Source organism: Silurus meridionalis, chromosome 4, assembly GCF_014805685.1.
Source record: "Silurus meridionalis isolate SWU-2019-XX chromosome 4, ASM1480568v1, whole genome shotgun sequence".
In the NCBI taxonomy this organism is placed as follows: domain Eukaryota; kingdom Metazoa; phylum Chordata; class Actinopteri; order Siluriformes; family Siluridae; genus Silurus; species Silurus meridionalis.
The window spans coordinates 29636767-29650459 of record NC_060887.1 but is presented as its reverse complement, the minus strand read 5'-3'; the positions used below and the strand labels follow the sequence as shown (position 1 = coordinate 29650459).

General features: G+C 40.3%; 1 long non-coding RNA gene across 1 annotated transcript; it reads right to left on the bottom strand.

Annotated features, from left to right (window-relative positions):
- Positions 1 to 9493: 9493 nt before the first annotated feature.
- LOC124385232 lies at positions 9494 to 10045 on the bottom strand. Its single transcript, XR_006925711.1, has 3 exons — positions 9893 to 10045; positions 9621 to 9677; positions 9494 to 9529 (listed from the first exon to the last, which is right to left on the bottom strand). It is a non-coding gene; the product is annotated as an uncharacterized LOC124385232 (long non-coding RNA).
- Between the last annotated feature and the right edge of the window lie 3648 nt (positions 10046 to 13693).

Genomic DNA, 13693 nt, shown 5'->3' with positions numbered 1-13693 from the left:
TTGATGGAGAAGTATAGAGAAGGACAGAAGGAATTGCATTGTGTATTTGTGGATTTAGAGAAGGCGTCGACAGAGTGCCAAGAGAGGAGTTGTGGTATTGTATGAGGAAGTCAGGTGTGTCAGAGAAGTATGTGAGGGTGGTGCAGGACATGTATGAGGACAGTGTGACGGCAGTGAAGTGTGCAGTAGGTACGACAGACTGGTTTAGAGTGAAGGTTGGACTGCATCAAGGATCGGCCTGAGCCCTTTCCTGTTTGCAGTGGTGATGGACAGGTTGACGGACGAGGTCAGACAGGAGTCTCCCTGGACTATGATGTTTGCGGATGATATTGTGATTTGTTGTGAGTAGGGAGCAGGTTGAGAAGAGCCTGGAGAGGTGGAGATATGCGCTGGAGAGAAGGGGAATGAAACTCAGTAGGAGTAAGACAGAATACATGTGTGTGAATGAGAGGGAGGGCAGTGGGTGGTGCGGTTGCAGGAGAAGAGCTTCAGAAGGTGGAGGAATTCAGGTACCTGGGGTCAACAGTGCAAAGTAATGGAGAGTGTGTTAGAAGTGAAGAAAAGAGTGCAGGCAGGGTGGAGTGGGTGGAGAAGAGTGACAGGAGTGATTTGTGATAGTAGGGTATCTGCAAAATTGAAAGGAAAGTTTATAGGACTGTGGTGAGACCTGCGATGTTGTATGGTTTAGAGACAGTGGCATTGAGTAAAAGACAGGAGGTGGAGCTGGAGGTAGCAGAGCTGAAGATGTTGAGGTTTTCGTTGGGAGTGGCGAGGATGGATAAGATTAGAAATGAGTTTATTAGAGGACAGCGCATGTAGGATGTTTTGGTGACAAGGTGAGGAGGCGAGATTGAGATGGTTTGGACATGTGCAGAGGAGGGACATGAATTATATTGGTAGAAGAATGCTGAGGATGGAGCCACCAGGTAGGAGGAAAAGAGGAAGGCCAAGAAGGAGGTTCATGGATGTGGTGAGGGAAGACATGCAGGTAGTTGGTGTAAAAGAGGCAGATGTAGAGGACAGGGTGGTATGGCGACGGATGATCCGCTGTGGCGACCCCTAATGGGAGCAGCCGAAAGAAGAAGAAGAAGAAGAACAGATACAGAAAGTGACACTGGTTTACACTCCTGTTTGAGACAGTCTTTCGTAATTTAGGATGTTTTATAGGACTTTATATGATAAATAGAATTCCTTTATTTGTATTAAATAATGATTGTTAATAGCATGTAATTTAGCTGAAAAATAATAATAATTTCTGTAGAGAAATGCCAGTTATATACACTTATTTAAATCAGAAAACTGATTCGGCCTCTCCAAAGACTCAGCCTTTCCCAGAAATCCTGTTATCCACATGCCCTGTCAGAGAAAGTGCTCAGGGTTTCATATTGTATAACATTTTAAATGTTTTTTTTATTGCTTTACTTTAAGTGTTATAACTAGTCTTAAACTATTAGGGCACTAATAATGGAGAGTCACACACTGTGTCAAAAACCTGAACACCTCTATTTATTTATAAATCTAGTCAATAATTACTCTTACATGAGTGTGTAAAGTTCTGACCCATTGTTCTGACTTTTAGGTTCTGCTGGAGCACATTTCTTCCTGAAACCCTGGAGCTCCCAAGATGGCACTTTTTGGCCCCATGGTTTTAATATAGTATAGGTGTATATAGTACCTACTACTACACTACATATTTCCCAAGATCTTGTCCTTAATGAGTGCAGGGGGTCAATGAGGCTGCAGATGATAAACACTGTTTTATATGAAGCAATTCGATCTTATTTAATGAAAGGTCCTGATGTAAAAAAATCCAGTGTAAAACATGCAGATGTTTGCCGAATCAAACATGCGGATCACGAATCAGAAATTCATACCGGATCGGTCGATGCCCGGGTTACCAACGACTGCCACAAGTATTGTGAGCCCACAGGGTAACGGTGGACACGCTATTGGTGGAAGGAGGAGAAGGAGAGGAGGAAGACATCTACAGACACAGCAGGAATAGGAGATGTGTAGGAGCGTTGAGGTTATGGTGGGTACTTTCAATGTTGGTACTATGACTGGAAAAGGGATACAGTTAGCTAATATAATGGAGAGAAGAAAAGTAGATATGTTGTGTGTTCAGGAGACCAAGTGGAAAGGGAGTAAGACCAGGAACATTGGAGGTTTTTTTTCTTTTCAAAGGACATTATAGCCAAGGTTCGCTGGTGTTCTAGTGGTTAGGATTCGGCGCTCTCACCGCTGCGCCCCCCCCGGTAAGGACACCAAACCCAGCCATTAGGGTTGCACAAGCCGTGCACTCTTAGTGCCGGTCCCAAGCCCGGATAAATGTGGAGGGTTGCGTTAGGAAGGGCATCTAGCGTAAAAAACGTGTGCCAAATCGAACATGCAGATGAGCCACTGTGGCGACCCCTAATGAGAGGAGCTGAAAGAAAGTTTTATAGGACATTAGAGCCAAAATAAATCATAGTACTTTAAACACTTAAGTATATTTGAAGGCACATACTTTAGTACTTTTACTTAAGTGAAAGTTTAAAGGGGAGCACTTCTAACGAAATATATTTTACCTAGTGCATCTCTACTTTATCTCAAGTACATGGTTTGTTTACTTTGTCTACCACTGTACTCCTCCTTCTTCTTATATAAGAATATACTGTCTCTAAACCATACAACATTGCAGGTCTCACCACAGTCCTATAAACTTTCCCTTTCACTCTCGCAGATACCCTTATATCACAAATCACTCCTGCCACTCTTCTTCACCCACTCCACCCTGCCTGCACTCTTTTCTTCACTTCTCTAACACACTCGCCATTACTTTGCACTGTTGACCCCAGGTACCTGAACTCCTCCACCTTCTCCACATCTTCTCCCTTTAACAGCACTACTCCACTGCCCTCCCTCTCATTCACACATATGTACTCTGTCTTACTCCTGTAGTGTTGTTAAGTGAAGTATGCAGTCAACCTCCTTGTGAAGCACACGTTTCAGGTGTTGTCTCGGTCATTACAATGGCGACGAGTGAGTAAAAGGCAAAATAACACGGAAAAGCAACCGAAACCACAAAGAGACGACAAACTGACGAAAAGAAAAAAGAGCTCAAAAAACAGCGTCCTTTCTCCGACCAGCACAAAAAGACACAGAGAAAGCCTGAGACGCAGCATGGAGAAAAGCTACCATCGTTTATCTTGTGAGTAAAACTACACAAAAAACGATCAAGAAAAAAAACTAAACCAAAGTAACCAAAACACAGAAAAGTATAAAGTGGATGTCAAGCACGTGTGTGTAAATTTCATACAGCTTCACACGCTTTGCCAACGCCTGAGTAAACACTACAAGCTAAAGCTAAAAACGTACTCAACAACAAAGCTACTGTTATTAGATAAAACATGGATGCTGCTGCTGTATTGCCACATTTTCCAAGATTTGACATTGACTCAGATCAAGGCTCACTTGCAGTAAAATGGAAGAAATGGTTTTCGAGATTTTGAACATTTCTAACAGCTGGTGGTGTAATGAACAAGACCAGACAAATAGCGATGTTTCTGCACTATGCAGGAGAACAAGTACAGGACATTTTTGACACAATTTCAGAAAATGGCGACAGTGATGATTATGATAAAGCAGCACCAGTTCTAACTGAATAGTTTAGCCCAAGCCATAATACAGAGTATGAAGTGTATGTGTTCAGACAGGCTGAACAAAATCCAGGAGAAACAATTGATGCGTTTCACACAAGATTAAGACAGCTTGCAATGACTGGTGAATTTGCAAATACAGACAGAGAAATAAAATCTCAGATCATACTCACATGCACATCATCTTGATTGCAAAGAAGAGCATTAAGGGGTAGTAATCTCACATTAAAACATCCCCGGTCAGGGAACCAACCCCAGCCATTAAGGTTGCACAAGCCTTAGTGCCGGTCCCAAGCCCGGATAAATGGGGAGGGTTGCGTTAGGAAGAGCATCCAGCGTAAAAACATCTGCCAAATCAAACATGCGGATGGTCTGCTGTGGCGACCCCTAATGGGAGAAGCCGAAAGAAAGTTCATCTCACATTAAAAAATTGCTAGACTTTGCCAGAGCATTTGAAACTTCAGAGCAGCAGGCAGATGGAATCGATAATGACACAGGCTAATAACTTTGAAAGTGTTGCAGCGATACCAAAAACAAACCTCAATCAGAGAGCACGTACAAATCACCAACAGAAAATAACACAGAGAAAACCACATACGATATGCAGGAACTGTGGTGGCCCTTTCCCGCATCCTGGAGGACAGTTAACATGCCCAGCTAAAGAAGCGTCATGCAAATCATGTGGTAAACCAAATCACTTTGCTCGTTGTTGTTTCAGCAGACCATGGACGGAGCAGGACAACAGAAGATGCACAAAGCCATGACAAAGAACCCTCTTACTAGTTATGTTTCTTTTACTAAACATATGTGCATATAAAAGCTATAATCCTAATTATTTAAAAGCTTATTTTAAATAACTGCCCCTTATTTAGATATTTGTGGCTGAAAAGGTTTGTTTTAGAATAAGGTTTAAGTACACTATTCATTAAACTGTGTTGTGTTAAAAAAAAGAAAGACTAACATTTTTTATGTGATCTGGAAAATGAGTGTGTATCCCTTTTTTTTGTTGTTTTTTTTTTTTTCTTTCTCTTTTTTCCCCCTATTCTGTGGTCGCTCTACACTCCAGATCAGTAGGTGGCGGTAATGCACCTTTCGTTGGTCTGCCAAACCGCCTTAAACACTACGAGAAGAAGAAGTGTGTATCCCTTTAATTCGTCAATGGCGGCGAAAGAGTTAGGAAACCCCATGTATTCAATAAAGTTTGGTTTAAATGCACCTGATAGACATGTGATGGTTACTACTTGGTTTTATTATCTTTTCTGTGATTGGATGTTAATTATTTTATACCCACCCATGCATATGAGAGTGTAATGTGATTGGTGGTTAATGAGTCAATTAAATGAGGGGAATAGAGACGAGTCGCGCTCGAGAGAGTTCGGAAGAAGAAACGCTCGTGCTGGAAAAACAGTAAAATAACCGCTAAACGTGTTATACTGGTTTTGTTTTATTTGTAAAAATGTTTTTTTGTTTGGTTCTGCCTTAATGTTAACCCAGGAGATGTGTTAACGGACTGGTTTTCGTCTTATCAACTGTTGGTGAGACTTTTTTTGTGTGTGAGTGAGTGTTTGCTTGTGTGAGTGGGCCCACTACTTTCTGATGTTGAAATTTATACTTTGTGTAATATGTGTTGGTTTAGAGTTGCAGTTGCACTGGTACAGAAATAGTTAATAGTAAGAGTGTTAAAGGATTTTCCTGTTTACATTGTTTATTCAGTAAGTGGATTTGACACTAATTCGTTCTGTTATAATTCCTATTGACTATTGTTATTCATACCTACATATTATTATACATATGTCAACTTAATTACTTAAATATATAAATATATATATTCTATAATTCATATCTCAACATATTTTATATAGCAAAAAAAAGAAAAATACAAAACTGTTTTTTTTTTTTTTCTTAAAAGTGTTTCTTTATTGTGTATTTTAGAGTTTAGGTATCAGAGTATTCTAATTTCTATAGTCGAGAGACCCCAAGTTATTGAACCCGTCGCCCCACCCTAAAGAGCTTAGACTTGACACAACTAAGTAGGGCAGGGGGCGCTACAGACCGGACATCACACAAAAGGTGAGAGCAGTAAAGCTAAGTGAAAACAGCTCACCAACAAAAACACTGGAGCCAGATACAACTTCAAGCACAGATGATGAATATGTCTGTCAAACAACCAATGACAAAAGTCTGAATAGCTCAACAACCTCTAGATATACAAATAGACACAGGTGCTACAGTCAACCTGCTAGACAAAAAAGCACACAACAAAATCAAAATGTCAACAAAACTACAACCAACCAACGAGAAAATACTGCCATATGGTAAACAACAACCACTTCCATTACTAGCAAAGCTAACTACAAACATCTCAGCTCATGAAAAAACCACTGAGGCAACGTTCTATGTAGTTAAAGGAGATCATGGTATCTCTGCTCAGCCACAAAATGGCTACTGAACTCGGACTCATTCACATTGTCCTTTCTACAGACCTAATTCAGCTGTCGCTGACCAGGGGGGGTATTCCAGAAAGCAGGTTATGTGACATACCTGGGTATGTTTAAGGGTAAGTTCGTGGATAACCTCAACTTTCGGTTTCAAAAACTTTAGAAGGTAACTTTCTGGGTATGTATGTAACCATAGCAACTGACTCTCTGAAGATAACCTGCTCGGGAGCAGGTTATGTTTCAGTGTAACTTCGTTTCAGAAGGTTGGTGAGCATGGCGTGCCCTTTTGATGAGGATCCTGTGGACGTAGAAGCACAAATTATACAAGGTTTTTATCGTCGGGAGAGGGTTTTAAGACCGTTTTGCTTTATACAATTGTTTTTTTTTCCTTTTTACTATATTTGTGTTGTACACTACATTACAGGACAGTACAATGGTTACTTGCTGGGGGACAGAGGATACCCTTGTCTGCCCTATTTAATGACACCCTACCCTGAACCTGAGCCTGGACCACAGACACGGTTTAACCTGGCTCACAGCCGAACACGGGCCAAGGTGGAGATGACTATAGGGATCCTCAAATCTCGGTTTCAGTGTCTACGTGGGCTCCGGGTTAGTCCAGAGAGGGCATGCGACATTATAGTGGCTTGTGTTGTGCTTCACAATATTGCCACTATAAGAGGAGAGAGCCACCCTCCTTGTATTGAGGAAGATGGCCCAGAGGAACACCTACAGATTTTAGAGGCCAACAGAGACGGAAGACTTTTGAGAGACAGGATCTGTCAAAATTACTTTTAATAATTTTTTTGCACTGGTCTGCCAGGCAGTTTATATCCTGAAAAACAAAAGTGAAATTCAATAAAAAAAATGTTTATATTGCTTTACACATACATACACACACACACACATATACAGTGAGGAAAATAAGTATTTGAACACCCTGCTATTTTGCAAGTTCTCCCACTTAGAAATCATGAAGGGGTCTGAAATTGTCATTGTAGGTGCATGTCCACTGTATGAGACATAATCTAAAAAAGAAAAAACTATGATTTTTAAACTATTTATTTGTTTGATACAGCTGCAAATAAGTATTTGAAAACCTGTCTATCAGCTAGAATTCTTACCCTCAAAGACCTGTTAGTCTGCCTTTAAAATGTCCACCTCCACTACATTTATTATCCTAAATTAGATGCACCTGTTTGAGGTCGTTAGCTGCATAAAGACACCTGTCCACCCCATACAATCAGTAAGAATCCAACTACTAACATGGCCAAGACCAAAGAGCTGTCCAAAGACACTAGAGACAAAATTGTACACCTCCACAAGGCTGGAAAGGGCTACGGGGAAATTGCCAAGCAGCTTGGTGAAAAAAGGTCCACTGTTGGAGCAATCATTAGAAAATGGAAGAAGCTAAACATGACTGTCAATCTCCCTCGGACTGGGGCTCCATGCAAGATCTCACCTCGTGGGGTCTCAATGATCCTAAAGAAGGTGAGAAATCAGCCCAGAACTACACGGGAGGAGCTGGTCAATGACCTGAAAAGAGCTCGGAACACCGTTTCCAAGGTTACTGTTGGTAATACAGACTTCATGGTTTGAAATCATGCCTGGCATGGAAGGTTCCCCTGCTTAAATCAGCACATGTCCAGGCACGTCTTAAGTTTGCCAATGACCATTTGGATGATCCAGAGGAGTCATGGGAGAAAGTCATGTGGTCAGATGAGACCAAAATATAACTTTTGGGTCATAATTCAACTAAACGTGTTTGGAGGAAGAAGAATGATGAGTACCATCCCAAGAACACCATCCCTACTGTGAAGCATGGGGGTGGTAGCATCATGCTTTGGGGGTGTTTTCTGCACATGGGACAGGGCGACTGCACTGTATTAAGGAGAGGATGACCGGGGCCATGTATTGCGATATTTTGGGGAACAACCTCCTTCCCTCAGTTAGAGCATTGAAGATGGGTCGAGGCTGGGTCTTCCAACATGACAATGACCCGAAGCACACAGCCAGGATAACCAAGGAGTGGCTCTGTAAGAAGCATATCAAGGTTCTGACGTGGCCTAGCCAGTGTCCAGACCCAAACCCAATAGAGAATCTTTGGAGGGAGCTCAAACTCCGTGTTTCTCAGCGACAGGCCAGAAACCTGACTGATCTAGAGAAGATCTGTGTGGAGGAGTGGGCCAGAATTCCTCCTGCAGTGTGTGCAAACCTGGTGAAAAACTACAGGAAACGTTTGACCTCTGTAATTGCAAACAAAGGCTACTTTACCAAATATTAACATTGACTTTCTCAGGTGTTTAAATACTATAAAATAAATTTGCAGCTGTATCATACAAATAAATAGTTAAAAAATCATACATTGTGATTTCTGGATTTCTTTTTTAGATTATGTCTCTCACAGTGGACATGCACCTACGATGACAATTTCAGACCCCTCCATGATTTCTAAGTGGGAGAACTTGCAAAATAGCAGGGTGTTCAAATACTTATTTTCCTCACTGTACATGTATATATATATATATATATATATATATATATATATATATATATATATATATATATATATATAATATACACAGTACATACCAAATGTTTGGACACACCTGCTCATTCAAAGAGTTTTCTTTATTTTCATGACTATGAAAATTGTAGAGTCACACTGAAGGCATCAAAACTATGAATTAACACGTGGAATTATATACGTAACAAAAAACTGAACTGAAAATATGTCATATTGTAGGTTCTTCAAAGTAGGCATCAAGAGAATGCCAAGAGTGTGCAAAGCAGTAATCTAAGCAAAAGGTGGCTACTTGAAGTGGCTACTCTTTGAATGAGAAGGTGTGTCCAAACTTTTGGTCTGTACTGTGTAAATATATATATATATATATATATATATATATATATATATATATATATATATATATATATATATATATATATATACATACACACTCACACAACACTTTAACATGCAACAGATTGATATTCAGACAAGTTCTCACCTTAAGGCAATGCTCCAGTAATTCAATTTCAAGTGCTGCTTTTTAAATGAGGAGCCTTTTCTCTTCCATTTGAAGCTGTATAAGGTCCATGTCACTTTCTTATTTGTTTTTGAAGATGGACCTTATACAGCTCCTTTGCTGGCAACTAGGAAGGTGGAAAAAATGTAATGAATGAGATTGTTTGGTCAGACAATAAAATTCAAATATGGACACCTGGACACAAATTCTTACCCTGCTTAGATTGTGTGCTGAGGTTGAAGGACCCTCATCTGTGGGCAAATCCCTAGGTATGCACTGTGAAAGGACAATGACAGTTTGTTACTCTAATGCAAAAAGGGGCCATACATTATAATGGTATGCATCATACCTCAGTGGATCTACCAGCATTGTCCACTTCTGTCACAGCAGATGTGGTCTCTTCATCGTCATCTTCATCATCTTCATCCTACAGGAGAAATATTAAAGTATACATTATCTGGCAAAAAAAAAACAAAAACCTTAAAGCAACTAAAGGTACCTGACAACAAATCACTTACAACTGTGACAGACTGTTCTTTCTGGAGGGTCCAATAATACAATACGTCCATCAGTATCTATAAGAACACACAACCCATTCAATTTTCAATATTAGCAAAGAAAATAATACATGAAAAGAGTAATATGTCTGACTAAGATCACAGTAGCCTATACATCATATGCAGTTAAATAAAATAAACCTACATAAAAATTTATCTTGTTCAAAAAGCCTTTAAGTGACAGAGATAGTAATTTATTAGGACAAAAAATGAAAACATAGAGGTAAACTTACATTTCACCATTTTTCACCATTACTTGTGGTGCATGGCGTGTGCGATGAACTGCCCCCTGGAATGCCAGCAACCATTGGTCGCCCTTTATTAAGGGACAGAGCCAGCTCCTCAGATGGGGTGAGGGGAGTTGGTGGTGAGCCCCCGCCAGTTAGACGGGCTTCAGTCTTCTTTCTATTACCTACATGACAGAATGAATATACTAAATCCTGTTATAATAATAGTTCAGTAATTGTGTAATCAAATATTACCTTTTTGCAGAATGTTTTTGTGTTTCATTTTGACTTGGCTTAAAGTTCTTGTGGCTCCAGAAGGATTACACCTTATTAAATAAGAAATATACATTATTATTTTAAACTAAAGAAATAAATGGCAGGAAAAGTAAATGCTTTCATAGTGATATAACATATTCAAAAGGATGTATAAGTCATACTTCATTATTTTGCATTATAATAAAACGGGAGCCAATACCAAATTTGTAATTTAATACACTCACGCATTTACTCTGTCCGTTATTCTTTACCAAGCCAACTCTCTTGCTTTAGCGATGCAGCTGTATTGCTTCTTTTTAATATTATTGGCTTAAACTCCTCATAAGCGTGCATTAAAACCTCCAACTCCGCCTCTGTGAACTCCGCCGCTCTCTTTTTTTCCACTTTGAGTTTCCATGGTGACTCATGAAATCGGCGATCCATTGAAAATGTCTTTATACATGCACCGTGCACGCGCATTAACTCTGGGTAACCAGTTGGAGGTTGATTAAACTAACTCTTCTCAGGTATTTTGGAACCGACATACTCATGGTATGCCTGTTTGGGGTAAATCAACCCAGAGGTTATGATTTATCAAATGGTAAGTTAACCAAGCTTTCTGGAATACCCCCCAGCTCTTGTCAAAATACCCAAACATCACAAATGGCATAGGAAAGCTGAAAAATGTTCAAGTCAAGCTACACATTGACAACACAATCAAACCTGCTGCTCAACCACATCGCAGAATTCCTTTCCTTGTTTGAAAGAAAGTTGAGAAAGAATCACAACTTCTAGAGGATCATACAAAAGGTAGAGGGTCCAATGCCTTGGGTTTCACCTATTGTTGCAATGCCAAAACCAAAAAATCCTGCGAAAATACAAATTTGTGTTGACATGAGACTACCAAATCAAGCTGTATTGAGAGAGAGAGACACATTTCACCAACCATTGATGACATTATTCATGACCTACAACAACCCTAAGTTTAAACCCCCAGCAAGAATTGAGAAATGGGCACTAAGATTACAACCCTACAAATACAAGGTTATTTACAAAGCAGAAAAGAAATGTCCCGCCATCCACAAAAACTTCACAAATCTACAATCACTGATGACGTTGACTGAGATACATGTCGAATTTATTGCTGACAATGCAGTCCCCAAACCCATGACATTAGAAGAAGTAAAATCTGAGACAGCCAAAGACATCCTTCTTCTATGTGTTATCAACACTTTACACAATGGCCAATGGCACACACTGAATTTCACTTCAGAACGTGATCAGGCAGACCTGAGATCATTCCACAATGTAAAAGAGGAACTTACTGTTCTGGATGACAGAAGCATTTTTCTAAAAGTATTGTATCGTATTGTATCGTATCGTATTGTTTGTATTGTTATGCCAAAAACCTTACAGCAAAGAACACTTGAACTTGCACACGAAGGTCATCAAGGCCTAGTGAAAACAAAACAACTACTCAGGGAAAAAGTTTGGTTTCCGGAAATTAACAAACAAGCAGAACATTCACTTTCAAACTCTATACCATACCAAGCATCCTCAACGCAGATCAACCACTCACCACTTCAGATGTCTGAACTACCTGAAGGTCCATGGCAAAACATTTCTGTGGATTTTTGCAGTCCATTTCCATCAGGTTACCATCTTTTAGTTATCTTGGACGAATATTCCAGATTTCCTTTTGTAAATAGAACACCATCAACATCAGCAAACAAAGTCATTCCATTGCTAGACAAAGTTTTCTCCATCGCAGGAATTCCCAAAATAATGAAATCTGACAAAGGGCCCCCTTTCTTCAACCAAGAAATGGATAACTTCACAACACATCTAGGTATACACCATTGCAAGATCACATTGCAAGATGCATTGGCCTCAAGCCAATGTTGAAGTTAAAAGATTTATGAGAACGATTAAAAAAGCCACATCAACAGCTTTTGCTGAAGGAAAACCTTGGAAACACGAATTGTACAAGTTTATGAGGAACTACAGAGCAACCCCCGATCAGACCATTGGAATATCCCCAGCCGAATTGTTATTCGGTAGACCTATACACATCAAATTACTGACAGTGCACAGCCCAGTACACAGTGATGCACCTAGGCAAGCTGATTGCCACAAAAAGGAGAAGATGAAACAATACTCAGACAAGTGGAAAAGAGTTTTAACATCTGAACTCACAACGGGAGATTCTGTACTAGCTAATTCTGTAAGCTAACATAATTTTGAGAAAATGCATTCCCGGTTCTCTTAAGCCTCATCAATAATGAACATGCCTAGGATAATGTGTTATTGTTGTCATGTTCTGACATCTCTCTTCTAAAACAAAGGGAGGGATGTAGTGTTGTACTGACTCTTTAAGAAATGACGTTCACGCCATGCATTGCTGTTGTGTTTATGAACAGAGAGCATGTAGTGTTAAGTGAAGTATGCAGTAAACCTCCTTGTGAAGCACACGTTTCAGGTGTCTCGGTCATTACAACTCCTACTGACTTTCATTCCTCTTCTCTCCAGCGCGTACCTACACCTCTCTAGGCTCTTCTTAACCTGCTCTCTACTCTCACCACAAATAACAATATCATCCGCAAACATCATAGTCCATGGAGACTCCAGTCTGACCTCGTCCGTCAACCTGTCCATCACTACTGCAAACAGGAAAGGGCTCAGAGCCGATCCTTGATGCAGTCCAACCTCCACCTTGAACCAGTCTGTCGTTCCTACTGCACACTTCACTGTTGTCACACTGTCCTCATACATGTCCTGCACCACCCTCACATACTTCTCTGAAACACCTCCTTCTGACCTTCTCTATACTTCTCCATCAACATTCTCAAAGCAAATAATGCATCTGTGGTGCTCTTCTTCAGCATAAAACCATACTGTTGCTCACAGATGGTCACCTCTTCTCTCAGCCTGGCTTCCACTACTCTTTCCCATAACTTCATGGTGTGACTGATCAACTTAATTCCCCTGTAGTTACTGCAGGTCTGCACATCTCCCTTGTTCTTAAAGATTGGCACCATCACACTCCTAGATTCCTCAGGCATCCTCTCACCTTCCAAAATCCTGTTAAACAATATTGTTAGAAACTCCACTGCGTCTCTCCTAAACATCTTCATGCTTCTATCGGCATGTCATCTGGTCCAACCAACTTTCCACTCTTTATCCACTTAATTGCTGCTCCCACTTCCTCGTTACTAATCCTATCCACTTTCTGCTTCACCAACTCCACACCATCCAACCTTCTCCCTCTCTCATTTTCCTCGTTCATCAGCTGCTCAAAATACTCCCTCCATCTTCTAAACACACTCTCCTCACTAGTCAACACATTTCCATCGCCATCCTTTATTGCTCTAACTTGCAGCACATCCTTCCCAGCTCTGCCTGGCCAATCGGTACAAATCTTTTTCTCCTTCCTTAGTGTCCAACTTCTTGTGGCATTCGGGCACATCCCACTTGTTCCCGAAAATTGAGAGATTTAGGACATGGAAGATTTTAACAATAAAATGTAACTAGATTTAAGAATGTTACTAGTAG